We start from the raw sequence: 15,503 nt of genomic DNA, 5'->3' as shown, positions 1-15,503 counted from the left end.
AAAGGCCCTTTTCAGGGCCAGCCATATTTCTCGAAAAGAGATAGTCTTTGAATTGCCTACCCCTTTTTAAAAAAAAATTTTTTAAAAAAAATCCCAAAAGCCCAAACTCTATTCCCCATGTTAATTTCCCTTGTCGCTAGACAGACCCACACTATAGTTCCATGTTAAATTCCCCTTGTCGCTAGAGTGGCCCACGATTTTTCTCCATGTTAAATTTCCATTGTCGCTAGAGTGGCCCAGGGGGGTCTGTAATGCTAATTCCCATTGTCGCTACGGTGGCCCTATTCACTACTATTGTGTGCCTTTTAAAATGAATTATAACACTTTGAACGACCCATTGCGTGTCTTTAAAATAAGTTATAACAGTTTGAACGCCCCATTGCTTGTCTTTAAAATAAATTATAACGGTAGCAATTTTTTGTATTGACCATATGAATGTCAGTTGATCTTGTGTATTGATCTTGTTTATACATTCACCAGTTGTAAAGAAACAACAAACAATTAAATTTCGTTGTTTTTTTAATCTGTTTCAACTTATTTTGTGATGCCATGTAAGCAATAGTTGTTAAAACACCAGAGACAAGGAGTTATTAATAGCAGGAACTCTATATGTTATGATGTATTAACCCTGAGAAAGTAAATTATTATATAAACCATTAACATCTAACAAACGTATTAATGTGCAAGGCTACTTTTGATCATTGTAAGTAATGGACTCTCAGTAACTTAACACAATACACAAATGAATCCAACGCATGAGTTCGATCAATGTAAATGAAAATGTCTTAATTTCAGACCATTATTGTTTTTTGTTATTAAATATTTCTTTCACATGTCAGTGGAACCCTTGGATGACAAAGCTTTCTTGAAGATATCGAGTAGGCACTTTTCGTTAGTTGTTGAAGGCATACAATGGTGGAGGCATATAGTACGACTCTGAAAAGATTAGTGAAAAGAAAAAACAGTTAACACGAGACGAATGTAAGCTAAAATGTGCTGACTCGAAGAATTTTTTTAGCTTAAGATATTAAAATCAAATGTTACCTTAGGAAACACCTTTTAATTCAACCATCTTATCCCACTCTGTTCATAGCACAGAGAGAGAGAGAGAGAGAGAGAGTGTTCCTGTTGGCGAGAAGTACGATAAATTTCAATACCTGCAGACTTTACAATATGGTCCAATATTCGAAACGGGATGTGTACATTTATGTTCCATTTGTTAATAAACTTGACCAAAAAGAAGTTCCGCGCAATATTTATGACATTACACGTCACTGTTGATGGAGATCAGTGGTGTGAGGTACTATTTGGGAGGGACTTTTTAGACTCCTACTCAGTCGTACTTTCGTCCCTTTGCTTGTAATTAATATTTTATTCTACCTGACCATTACATGCGGACGGTAAGTAAAATCCATCTTTCTTGACCCATGGTATTAAAACCATTCATAACACTTACTACTTTAGTTTTAATCCCTCTCAGAACAGAACACATGAGTATCCATCAATTATTGACCTGAAATTGTAAATTGCTGACTCATGTGTGGAAGGCAGCATTACTCCAAGGCAATATAAACTCGTGTAGACCATCTATATTCCTATTGATATAGTCCTCACTACTACTACTAACTGCTACTACTATTAATAATAATACTACTAATAATAAAAATAATAATAATAATAATAATAATAATAATAAGAAGAAGAAGAAGAAGAAGAAGAAAGCACACTACAAATCAAATATATATATATATATATATATATATATATATATATATATATATATATATATATATATATATATATATATATTTGTCGCAATAGTTAATGTGGTGCAAAATCACACTATCACACTGCAACATAATGTTATAGCGTGTGCAAAATGACACGGGCATTTTAAAATTTATCACACTATGTCCATAGTACATATGATTTCAGAACATTGATTCAGATCAAAATGATGAAACGAATGGAGATCTAAATTGTCGATTTCACCCAGTAAGAAGCGAACATTAAATAACACCACCGAAATATTGCAGTGTTTAACTTTGTAAAAAAGTACAAGCTTTATAGTCTGAAATGGAAATTCTCTTTGCTGAAAAGAACCAGTCACATAACTAACGAAAAAAGGCGCGTGCATGCCATAGTGATACAAATCTCCATGACGTCCACAGGCGTTTACTCTTTCATTGGTTTACAATCATTTAATGAGTCGAACTGAGTACACGTGTGTTTGTGGGTACGGAAGTTTTATAATGAAATTTTGTAAACAAATATCACAGAATATCCATCACAATTATACTAATTCTTTAACAAAAGTTAGATTTTGTTTGTTTTATAAGCAAATGTGTACACACTTCTTTCACATAGGTTTGCTAAAGTTTTCATGTTCTAGTTTTCATCCGTTTCTTACACTAAGAGTTGTCGTTCTTTAAAAAAATGTATTTATCAGATACTTAAGTGTGAAATATAAAGACATATTGAAGAAATAATTTTCGTATCTTTTTTGTTATTTCTATATTTCCAGATATATATTTCACTTGCAAGAAGATAAGATTTCTCATGATGCCATGCGACGCTTGATTATGTGTGCTTGCAAAAGTTGTAGCAATAACAACAAAACATATCAGACATGGAAATTAATCATCGATAAACAAATCTGACTAGATACCGTTCGCGTCTCTCTAAAGTTATTTCCCATTACTTCCTTACAAAGACAAACCCGCAGTGATGCATTTTTTTAATCAGACTTGCATTGTTTTCAGATAGGGTCCAATTGTTTACAAAATGGCGTTTGTTTTTTTTTTTAATTTACTGCGACAGATTAGATAAGCTCAATCCGTTGGGTTCTTAATTCACGTATATTTATATGATCAGGCTACGAAAGTGAGGCAAATTTACGAAAAGAGGTAGGGTGAGCGTATAGCGAAAAGAAACTGTATATTTTAACTCGTGGCTTCGCCACTCCTTAATCTATCATGTTTTAGGTACCACACGATGGCATGTATCCGCTATTAACGTAGAAAAAGAATTTACACTACCGGCAACAAAAATTTAAAATGAATTTAAATCTTTTCAGTTTGTAGTTAGGCTCAACGTATGAGCGAGTAATTTGCCAAAATGCGACTCTATCAAAGAGATACATGACTGTTTCTTGCACATGTGTACATTGTGAAAGTGACATGGATGGATGAAAGTACTTGATAAGATATGCCAAATGCATCCTATTATTGTATGTACACGTCATGTATATGTTCCCACAGTGCACAATCGTGGAACTTTTTTCCTGATTTTAAACGTGTATATGTTCCCACAATGCACACTCGTTGAACTTTTTTCCTGATTTTAAGCATGTATGTGTTCACACAATGCGCATTCGTGCAACTTTTTTTTCTGATTTTGAAAATGTATATGTTCCCACAACACGCATTCGTAGAACTTTTCCCCTGATTTTAAACATGTACATGTTGAAAAAAGATTTTGCATCCTTGGAAGTATAATGGAAAAACATTTTTCAAAGAAGAAGCAAATAAAACAATACAAAAGAAGAACATCTCTGAACTGAACTAAATTAGCTGGTTTTACTTCCATTTCTAGGCTCATCTGCTATAAATGGGGGAAAAACCTAAATAATAATAATAATAATAATAATAATTATGCCATCCTTACGGAACTCCTGCGAAGTAGCAAAGTAAAAAAAAAATTGGCTTAAAATTGGTAAATTCTATTAATGAGCAAAACATAATGCATGAAAGATATAAAATTAACCAAGGATTAAATTGTGCTATGATTATAATGGGATGTTTTAAAATACACAGCTTAATGTTTCTGAGGGAAATGTTTTGAACCTTTGTCCAGAAATGTATAATGTGCCTCTCTCAGTGGGAGTCTTCCGTTGCATATACAGAAGGTCTCTGATTTACTCTCTTAAAGGATGTATGAAATGATTCAAGGAGCTCCCCCAAAAGCAGAGAATTCAAAGAACTGTCTACTTTACCTGTTTCATCTGGTTTAATCATCACATAGACCATGTCGTCTGATTGAGCACAGATTTCGTGCACCAGGAAGAGAAGGCACACAAAAAGTGTTAACAACTCCTTTACGAAACTGAAGCCCTCCATATTGTTTACGTCACTCTATCTCTTGAACTTGTGCTTGGAAATGGAAAAGAATTCTGCTGGATACTTGATTTCATTGTCCCTTTTATTCAAGTTCGTGCGTTTTCTTTTCAGGCCGTCGATACGTGATCAAACGTTTCGTCCAATAGGCACAAACAGTTTGATCATGTGTCTACCTTTGTAAGAAAAATAATAATATTAAAAGCATAATTATTATTACTTTTATTGCTTGTAGTTATGTCTTTTAATAAATTTATTGTGGAGAACATATCGTGTTTCCTTTTTCATTTTGTGGAGCTCTTCATTTGTCAGCCATAACTGTAGCACGAAAACGACTCCAGTGTCATACATCGTTGTTGGTTTATAACAACATCAAAAGCAAGCAATGTTCTCTTTCCTCAGGGAAGCAATTATCGAAAATATCAAGGGTTACGTGAGTGTTTGTTACTTTCAGACAGCTCATTGTTTCGAGACACGTGGATCTAATGGTGATACAGATCTGAGGTCAAAGGATGTCATAACCGCATCGTAGGCCAATAAATATTAAAAAAAAAACGGAAGAAGAAAAAAGAATTAAAAACGTATCTTGTTTCTTGTTTATGACTTTTCCGATTACGAAGTAGTCAGCATTTTAAATTGTCACCACACAATTTCCCACCATGCATTTCATTCATACTTTAAAATAGACAATGTATAGCCGACATCTGCCCTTGATCAATACTTCTACTGGATAAGTGACTCCAAAGATTTAATCTGTACTACGGTTAAACATACCCTGTAATCTGGAGTAATGTCGACTCGTATCGTTGACACCGACTTTTTGTCGTAATACTTAGACTCATGATGACTGAACCCCGTCCAAATGCATACTACATAGACCCAGAACGAGTCAACCTCATCCAATGTCATACTACCTAGAATCAAGACGAGTCAACCCCATCCAATGTCACAATCCTTAGATTGAGTCAACCCCGCCAAATGTCGTACTAGCTAGTGTTATGTATATTTGATTTAATTTATATTTGATTTAATTAAATTGTTTGTTTGTTAGTTTTAAATTTTTATTTATTTTTGTAACGTAACTTTATTTGCTGTATTTAACATTGTCTAGAATTTCAGTTCTGTGCTGTTTGACCTGACTGTTTTGTTTAAACAACTAATAATAAAAACTTTGTAACTAATGCTAACATAGCTCCTGACCTTGATTCAGAACCAGAAAGATTTGAAGTTAACAAAAAAACATTTAATTTATTTTATTCTTTCCCAGAGTAAGATGCATAAAGTGAAATCGAGGCCATACTTGGAGTACGTGACCAATAACATGTATCAATTAGGTTTTACCAGGGGTCTGACCCACATCTGGGCATCTTTTTTAGCGTTGTAGCTAGATTTATTATTGATCTTTTGAGAAAGAAGAGTCATTACTTGCCCTTACACATGGCAAGTTGAAGTGTTTTATGATGTGACTAGATTTTGGGCTAATTATTTTGTTTTCTTCAAATTATTTGGATTCCCAGAGATTATTTTTCCCTGGAAATACTTGAGCTCTAAATTAATTCTTGAACAAGCTCAGTTATCGAAATTTACACAGAATTCAAACACTGGAATATTATTTTCTCTGATTAAACTAAGAACTGTTGACACATCAGTATCAGTACAAGGCTGACCACATGATACGTCATCACCTTCCATTTTGGATTTCATAGGGATTCGAATTCAGTTTCATTATGACTTTTTATTACTAGGACTTCTATTTTTTAATTCTTGGATTATTTTTGGATTTGATTTGTAGAACAGTAAGTTATATTTCTCATTTTTACCGTGTTTGTCTTGGGAAATAAATTGCTTGTTAAAATGTATAAAGCTTAATGCCTTAACTTTTTCCTTGTTACGTTTTATAAGAACCTAAACACGTAACACTAGATTCAGGACGAGTCAACCCCATCCAATGTCATACTAGCTGGACTCTGAAAGTGTGAAACCCGTCCAATGTACTACCTAGAGTCAGGACGGGTCAACCCCTTTCAATATCATAATGCCTAGATTCAGAAAGAGTCAACCCTGCCAAATGTTGTAGTAGCTAGACCCAGGAAGAGTCAATCCCGCCCAGTGTCATACTTCCTAGACTCAAGACGAGTCAACCCAATCCAATGTCATACTACTTACTTTCAGGTCGTATCAGCCCCAACCAATGTCATACTTCCTAGACTCAGAACGTGCCAACCCCATCCAACGTCATACTTGAAATAATGTGTCAACTAGAAGTTATTAATTAATGTGCTTTTATTAGTTTTGATGGGCAATGAGACTAAAGTGTCTTGCCTATATGAGTGGACACTTCCAAACTGTCATTAAAGCTGTCAGACCATGAGGCTACCTTCTTTTTGTCTGAAATTCAAAAAGGCTGTTATATATGTATATCCACCCACTCCCCAATCTGTACTGTAGTTATTTAATTTAAAAATTAAGTAGCATTTTGAAGTAAACAAAATTTGAAAATGGAATATAATTATCTTGCATTTTAAATAGAGCCATACTTGTTTAGATTCCCTTTACCAGGTTTACACGTTTTTGTTCTAATTCTAAATAATAAGTACGCATCCTTTCCCCAGTCACTTCATAATTTGGCTGTTTTCCTTGCCAATCATTAAAGATTTTAGTGATCCATGCCAGGTATCAGTCAACGCTTGTCCTTTCCACACATGCGTGTTTTGTTGTGCGTTTGTTGTATATGTGCTTATCACCCCGAATATGTGAGAGTAACGAGAAAGATAAAGCTAAAAAGGAGCTACCTGAAACCAAAACTGATTAATGTGTTTCTTGTTCTGATTGTCTCTGTACTTTATGTGTTTTTGACTTAAGGTGTTAGTATATGTTTATGCTTCCTCCAGAGGTTTTGGTGTATATTTTTTTGTTATGCCTTTAGTTTCCTAGACTCCTATGTCAGCGTGTGTACCCACTGAGGTACATTGATTGATCTAAATCTCATCCCTACTTAAGGAACATAACTGTCATCCCCTACTTAAGGAACATAACCCACTTTCTTTTGTTATGTATACTTGATTTAGTTATATCTGATTTAATATATATTTATTTCTATTTAATTGTTTGTCAGTTTTTAAAACAAAATTATATTTCATTTAGAGATGATATTGTTTTTTAGAAAACAGTTTGACCATGACTGATTTTTTACAAACACCAGGTGTTGATCTAAATCCTGACCTTGTTTTAGAATTTATAGCAGCCATTGTAAACAAGTTCTATTTTATTTTAAAATGATTGGTTGTTTCCAAGGTCATGATGGAGCCTTGTCTTTAAGATATAAACATTATTTTAATTTATTTCTTCGAGTAAAAATGATTGGTTTTCGTCTTGGTCACATTGGGTAAACGTGAGCTGTAACAAGTACTTGCTTTTATACACGTCTAGAAGATGATCACGTGACCATTGTTTACGTCTTAGAAAGCCCATATAACCCATGTTTTGGAGAATTAATCAGTCTAAGTTGGGCTGTTAAACTGTTAATTGTATGTTGTGCTGTTTGGAGTTATTTCAAATTACTTGGCTTGGAGTTATTTAACATTACTTGGATTCAAAAGGACTATTTCTGTTATTTTTCTGGAAAATATGTGTGCTTATTTAACATTGTGGAGCAAGGACAGTTTTTTTATAATAATTTATTCAGCTATCAGAAACCGGAGTGATAATTCTTATTTCTACAAGGAACTGTAGACTTGAACACTACAGATTATAGCATACGTCATCGTCTTCCATCTTGGATTCTTCATCGGGATTCGACCGTGAAATCAGTAGAACATTTTGCTATTAGGACTACTAAAATTTTGTTCTCGGATTATTTTTGGATTATTTTTGGATATGACTCTATAAAACCACAAGTTCATATTTTTCTCATTTTTACAGAATTTTTCTAGGGAAATAAATAATTGTATTTTTAAAAGCTTGTTGTTTTCACTCTTTCTTGTGTTACTGTTAATTCGAGCTTAAACAAGTGACATAAGAATGCATTACATCAAAAGAGTTACTTACATTTTGTTAATACTATATTAGTTATTGTTGTTTATTAATCATTCGTTTTTTTTCCATCGTTGTTTTACATCTTGTGAATCGGCGTGGACACCTCTGTTTTGGAGTGGAAGTCGCTTTGCACGTGAGGTTGCGGGTTGGCCCGGTTCAGCGTACCATATCCCCTAGTGGGAAAGATATAAGTAACCCCTTTTCCTACCGGTGGCTATGCGCTATTTCCTCTCCGGTGTTAGCCGGTCGAGTTTCCTCATTTGATTGTCTTTAGCAAAATATTCTTCCTTATTTCATACAAACATCCCATGTTAATATTATTTACTTCTGTAGCGATTGTGCAGTTCATATTTATGGACATGACTCGATTATGTAGTATTCAATGCTTCAGAAATATCAGTATATTAGGGAAGAATTTTTCAGTAAGATTATTAGAATTGAAATTTTCTATGAATTTTATTAAAAGCAATTTTTCATTAAATTATATTGAAAGTAAATTGTCAGTAAATTATATTGAAATTAATTTTATTTTTATGTGCTTCAACTGTACATTATTTTTTTAAATAAAGATTGTGCTTTACGAGAAATTGCAAAACCCCTTGTACTATAAAATACATTTCCCTTGTATCCAAAAGTCAGCAATTTTCAGAATCAGTTGTAGGTTCTGCTGATTTCTCTTTGCTGAGTATGCTAGAAGATCTACGAGTTTCTTAAAACAAATAAGCTGATGCAGCAAATTATGTCTGATGACGAACACAGAGAATATCAATAAGGAATAGCGGAGCCTCGTTCTGATTCGAAATGAGTGAACACAAAAAGTAGCTAGACGAATATTCATATCTGGCCTTGAGGATACATATAAATTGAGAACTAGATTGCGCAAAGTCAGTTCATTCATTGAAAATCAGAAGATTCTGTTTTCCTTACAGGTAAGCATCTTCTGTGTTCGTCGACTTCTTTAAGGTATAGGGACTTTGTAACAATTTAATTTTATACTCTTAGGTTATCATGAATTTAGTTGATGTAATTATCTGTATTATATTCAAAAATATACAGATATATATATATATATATATATATATATATATATATATATATATATATATATATATATATATATATATATATATATACATACATACATACATATACATACATATATGTATATGTATATATACATATATATATATATATATATATATATATATATATATATATATATATATATATATATATATATATATATATATATATATATATATATATATATATACATAATTTAAATAAAGTTTAGTTCATTCATCAGTAATGGAAAGGTTCTGATTTCCTTACAGCGAACCCGTTACTTCTCGTTCAGCCACTCCCCAAAGATGTAGACGTATATACACCGTTATCAGTGGCACATTTTGCTAGGAGAGCCTGATATCGCTCTCTCTCTCTCTCGCACACACACACACACACATACACACACCGTGGGCAAAGACATTTCTTAAGTTATGATGATGTTGTTGTTTAGGGTTTAACGCCATTTTTCAGCACACGATAGGCTATACATGGCGGTTAGTATTAATGGTGGAGGAAGAACCCGGTAAACCCCCGGAAAGAACCACCGACCCACGAGAAGTTCCTGGCAAGCTTTCTTACATACCCGCACAGGCAGAATCCGAGACTCGAACCCACGCAGGCAGAGGTGAGATGGCAGTGGTCCGTAACGGATAGCGCTTTAGAGAAAAATATTTTCATAACACGTATATTTTAAGTATATACAGGTTTTTTATTTTCTTGTTATAGAAGTATACGTGCCGATATAGCTATTCCCAACGTTGGTCTTAATCTACATGTCATCTCAAACAGTCAGCGATAGTTAATTTTGGTTGTAAAATGTTGCTTTTGCCGTATTTAGATTTATCAACTTATGCATTCGTTCCTATCTCAGCGATGTTATATTTGCCAAAATGCGTCAGGCGCAGAAGCGTGTGTGTGTGTGTGTGTGTGTGTGTGTGTGATTCAGATTTTTAACATAGCTTTAAAACATTTCAGACATATCACTATGATGTCAGCGGTGTGGCAATTTATAGTGACGTCTAGCAGTGGGGCACCATGCCGCAGACATGTAGCATGATGCCACACCCAGAGAAAAAGAGCAGCTATTTGATAGATGATTTTTAGCCAAGAAAGTTGAACAAGATTATGAAAGTCTCAAACAACTTGTATTACTTGAAGAGTTCAAGAACTGAGTCCATAGTGACATTAAGACGTATCTTGCTGAGCATAAGGTCGAAACCTTGGATAATGCTGCTCGTGCTGCTTATGAGTATTCTTGAACTCTTAAAATTCCTTTTGTAAATGAGACTTGCACTCAACAGTCTTCAATCTGAAAAGTATTTCAGCCCAATACAAGCCCTTCTAAATCTCAAACTGGCACAACTTCTAAACATCAGACTTCAGATGATCTGAGATCCTTGTCTCGTCCTACGTGTACCTATTGCACGTTATTTCTGATTACTACAAACTGGAAAATAGGCATCAGAATTAAGACAGACCTATTGCAAATGCCCTTATTTCTAAGAGGTCAAGGTCACGGTCATGTATTGAAAGCAAACATGTGTTGGGTCTAATAAACCCCAGTCTGATTTTATTATGGAGAATTATGAACCATTCATATCAAAGGGTTTTATATCACTCTTGTGTGATTCCGCCAATAATATCCCTATTAAACCTTTAAGGACATAGGAGCTTCTCAGAGTATTTTATTGTCAGGTACTTTGCCTTTTTTTGACAAGTCTTCTTCTAGTGAGAGTGTTCTTACTCAGAGAGTATGTAGAGTGCGGCTTTGTTAATGTTCCTCTTCATTTTGTAAATGTGTCATCCGACTTAGTCTCAGGACCCGTGACAGTCGGCACAGGGTGTGCTTTATTCGTTGATGGCATTCGTTTATTGCTAGACTACGACCTAGCTGGAGACAAGCTTCTGGTTAATGCACTTGTAACTGACAAGCTTTGATTGGATCAGAAAGTTGGTCCTATTGAGAGAAAAAAGTCCCTGATTTATCATCAGCTGGTTTAGTTACCATAGCAATGGCAAAATAACGCTTGCAAATGCTGTTGATAAGGAAAGTATTCCTTTAGCTGACACATGTAGTGGTTAGGCTTTTGATGAGGTTGCTTTCACTCCTTGTTTGGATTAATCAGAAGGTATTGATCACATTGATCCTCTTTTAACTACTCATTCTCTATATTCTAATCAGGATGATAAACGACAATCAGTTGTCGTCGAAATGGAAAAAGATGCCGAGATCTCCTGTTTGTTTCTAAGTGCCGTTAGTGAAAATGTCTGTTATTTCATTAAAATTGGAATTTTCATGAGAAAAATGGGGACCTCCCGAGGTATCTGCTGCTGATGAGTGGTCAGTGAACTATCAAATTTTATTTCCAAAACCTTACAGACAGAAAATACTTAGTCTGGCCCACGAAACGCCTTTGGCTGGTTATATAGGGATTAATAAGACTTATCACAAGATATTGACTTACTTCTATTGGCCAAAAATCAAGTGATGTTTCTAAATCCGTAGATCTTGTCATACTTGTCAAATGGTAGGAAAACCCAATTAGAAAATACCTAAGGCTCAGATGCAACCTATTCCAGGCTTTGACGAACCATTTAGTAGAATTATGGTAGTGTTGGTCCCTTACCTTAGACCAAGTCGGGTAAACAATACTTTCTGACCATAATGTTTGCTTCAACAAGGTTTCCAGAGGCGATCCATTAGAGGAATATTAAATCTAAAACAATTCTAAAAGCTTTGATAAAGTTTTTTACTCAATTGGGCCTTCCCAAATCTGTCCAATCGGATCAAGGCTAACATTTCATGTCTGTACGTTTACAGCAAGTTATGTACGAATTAGGCATTTAACAATTCAAATCGTTTGTCTATTACCATGAGAGCCAACCGGCATTGGAAAGATTCCATCAGACTTAGAAAAATATGATTGGATCATATTATTTTGATACAGGTAAAGATTAGGATGAAGGTATTCCTTTACTATTGTTTGCTGTTTTGGAATCAGTTCAAGAACCTCTAGGATTCAGTTCATTTGAACTGGGTTTTGGACACACTGTACGTGGATCATTGACGTTGTTGAAAAAGAAACTTCTTTCTCATGAAGATACTGAAATTAATCTTTATGATCATGTTTCCAATTTTAAGTACAAGTAGCCAAAGGCTTTGAGGTTGCAAGAGCAAATATGTACTCTACTTAAACAAACACGAAGTCAAGATATGATAAAAATTCAAAGGAAAGGAGTTTTCAGCCTGGTGACAGGGTCATGGCTTTCTTGCCAATACCACAAAAACTTCTTCAGGCCAAGTATTATGGTCCCTACACAGTTCACAGGAACGTAAATGATTTAAATTACATCAAATTACTCCTGGGAGGCAAACAACTAAAACAACTTTGACACATCAACATGTTAAAAGAGTATATTGAAAGAGATACCAGGTTAAACATGCAATCAATGTAGTTGTATCTGTCCCACTCAGTGAAGATTTAAGTGAAGGAATTCCATCGACTTATACCAATATTGGAGTAACAAATCTTCGGAATTCAGAAATCATGAAAGATCTGGACCAGAAACTTTCACATTTGCAAGAGCAAGAAACAAATGAACTTAAACAGTTATTAGTTGAATATGAGCAATTATTTCAAGATATTCCTACAAGAACGAACAAACTTTTCCATGACGTTGAAATTGTAAATTCCAAACATGTCAAACAAAACCCGTACCGGATGAACCCTCTCAAACAGGAATACTTGAAAAGAGAAATTCAGTATTTGCTGGAGAATGATTTGATAAAGCCCAGTAAAAGTGACTGTACTTCACCATATATATTTGTTCCAAGACCTGATACAATTTTCCGTATGTGCACTGATTATAAGTAGGTGAATAGTGTGGAACAAAAACCAGGTTCATTTCCTGTTCCAAGAATCGATGACTGTATTGATAAGATGGTAAATGCCACGTATGTCACCACATTTGACCGTCTGAAAGGATTTTGGCAAGTTACACAAACGGAAAGAGCAAGGAAATTTCGGCATTCGTGACTTCAGATGAACTTTATCAATATAAAGTGATGCCGTTTGGGATGAAAGAGTCGTCAAGTACTTTCCAACGTCTCATGAATATGATCACTTCTGTTCTAGACAATTTTGATGCTTATATTGTTGATGTCATTAATTACAACGACACCTAGAAAGAACACATTTTTTCACAGATGCAAGTTTAATTTATCTAAAAGTGAGTCCTGCCGTGCTAGTGTAACCTTTCTATGACATATCGTGGGACATGGACAAGTTGAACCTATAGATGATAAGGTCAAGGCTATCTCTGAATTCCCTGTGCCTGTAAATAAAAAGCAACTGATACTATTTTTATGTATGGCTGGGTACTATCGGAAACTTTGTTCCAATATTTATATAATTGCTGAACCTCTGACAAATTTATTAAGATTAACAAGTTCCTTTGGACTGAAAAATGTCAAGAGGCTTTTAATATGTTAAAAGCCATACTTTAAAGCGTACAAGTTCTTACAGTTCCAAATTTCCGCCAATCATTTTACACTGTCTATTAAAGCACGTGATGTTGGGGTTGGATCAGTTTTGATTCAAGAAGATGAAAATGGTATTGATCATCCAGTGTGCCATTTTTCTAAGATATTAAATAAGCACCAGAGAAATTATTCAGCAATCGAGAAGGAATGTTTGGCTTTGATATTGGCATTACAATATTTCGAAGTTCACATTAGTTCAGTTCCTTCTTTTATTATTGTGTTTAGTGACCACAACCTCCTTACTTTCATCGGCAAGGTGAAAAATAAAAAATCAAAGACTATTAAGGTAGAGTTTTTTTTTTTACAGGAATATAATCTTGACATAAGGCACATCAAGGGAAAAGATAATTTAATAGCAGATGCACTTTCGTGCGTATAGAAATGTTTTATTTCATGTACACTTGTATAATTTATAAGAGTTCTTTTTAACCATATGTATAATTAATCCATGGCATAACGAACGCTTTATCATATAAATCTTTCTATATCTTTATGGGGGGAAGTGTTAAGTATACTTGATTTAATTTACATTTGATTTAATTTAATTGACTTTCGTAAGTTTTAATTTTGTTACTTTCATTACATGTCAAAGTAATGTAATTTTGTTTACTATGAATTTGATATTTTCCAGAAATTAGTTTGACCTGACTGTTTTGTCGAAAACACCTAAAATAGAACTTTGTATCCTTATGCTGACATAGTGCCTGACCTTGATTGAAAATCAAGTAAGCAACCTTCTATTTCGATCTTGTTATTAGAATAAAATGATCGGTTTTTGTCAAGGTCATACTCGGAGTAGGTGATTTTAGATGTAAGCAGCCTCTGTTGCGAAATTCTGGTTTTATTAGAATTTCGCGGTAGCCATGTTTATTACCGTTGTCTATATAGAAATAATCCCATTTGGGTTTTACTTTGGACACTGAAAAGTGTTTCATTGTGACCAGATGAGTCTTTTAAAAATAAATTGAATTATCAATTCTTTTTCCTGAAAATATTTAAGTGTTCATACAGAATTCTTGGAAAAAGACATTTCTTGAAATTTTATTCGGAAATTCAAACACCGAAATAATATAGTCTGTGGAATAACAAAGAACTGTAGACACTACAACATTACACTGACTAAAGTATACGGCATCGCCTTCTAGTTTTGATTTTTTTTCCGTCGGGACTTGAACTTGACCAGAATAAAATTTAATTTGTGGATTGTTTATGGATTATTTCTGGATTTGGTTTCTTAAAACCGTAAATTCTAATCTTTTTCATTTTTACAGTGTTTTTCCAGGTAGATAAATGTTTTGTTAATTTTTTTAAAGTCTGCTGTTTTCGTTTTTTCTTTGTTACTGTTCATTAGGGCCTAAACACGTGACATAAGATAAGTGATAGCACTGTTTATAAGGCCTAAGGTAAGAAAGCCGTTCATTTGTCAAAAAAGGACACTTTTACTTTCTACTCTTTATGTGTTTTATACAAATTGTTCCGCTGTCAGCTTTTTGTCAAATTTAGCCTGCAGGAACTCGTATAGGATGTGTTTGACTGCCAGGAGCACAACTAACGTAGTCAGGCTACCTATGGAGTATTTCCATAACGCTTTGCTGTAAGATAGCTTCAGAATATAAACTCCAAAGCACGATTGTTTTAGGTACGACATTCTCACTCAAAGCAGCCGCAACCAGGGGAAATTCACTGAACTGATAATGTCTAGCACTGGGAGCATCGTGCCGCAGACATGTGGCATGATGTTCTAC

At 34.2% G+C, this 15,503-nt stretch overlaps 1 long non-coding RNA gene across 1 annotated transcript; it reads right to left on the bottom strand.

Moving 5' to 3' along the window:
• Positions 1–520: 520 nt before the first annotated feature.
• Positions 521–4,286, bottom strand: LOC149781901 (uncharacterized). The gene is made up of 2 exons (XR_016414540.1): positions 3,995–4,286; positions 521–936 (listed from the first exon to the last, which is right to left on the bottom strand). It is a non-coding gene; the product is annotated as an uncharacterized LOC149781901 (long non-coding RNA).
• Between the last annotated feature and the right edge of the window lie 11,217 nt (positions 4,287–15,503).

Source organism: Sinohyriopsis cumingii, chromosome 15, assembly GCF_028554795.1.
Source record: "Sinohyriopsis cumingii isolate HCF-2022 chromosome 15, ASM2855479v2, whole genome shotgun sequence".
In the NCBI taxonomy this organism is placed as follows: Eukaryota; Metazoa; Mollusca; class Bivalvia; order Unionida; family Unionidae; genus Sinohyriopsis; species Sinohyriopsis cumingii.
Note: the sequence above shows the minus strand (reverse complement) of the source record. Positions and strands in the feature narration are given on the sequence as shown.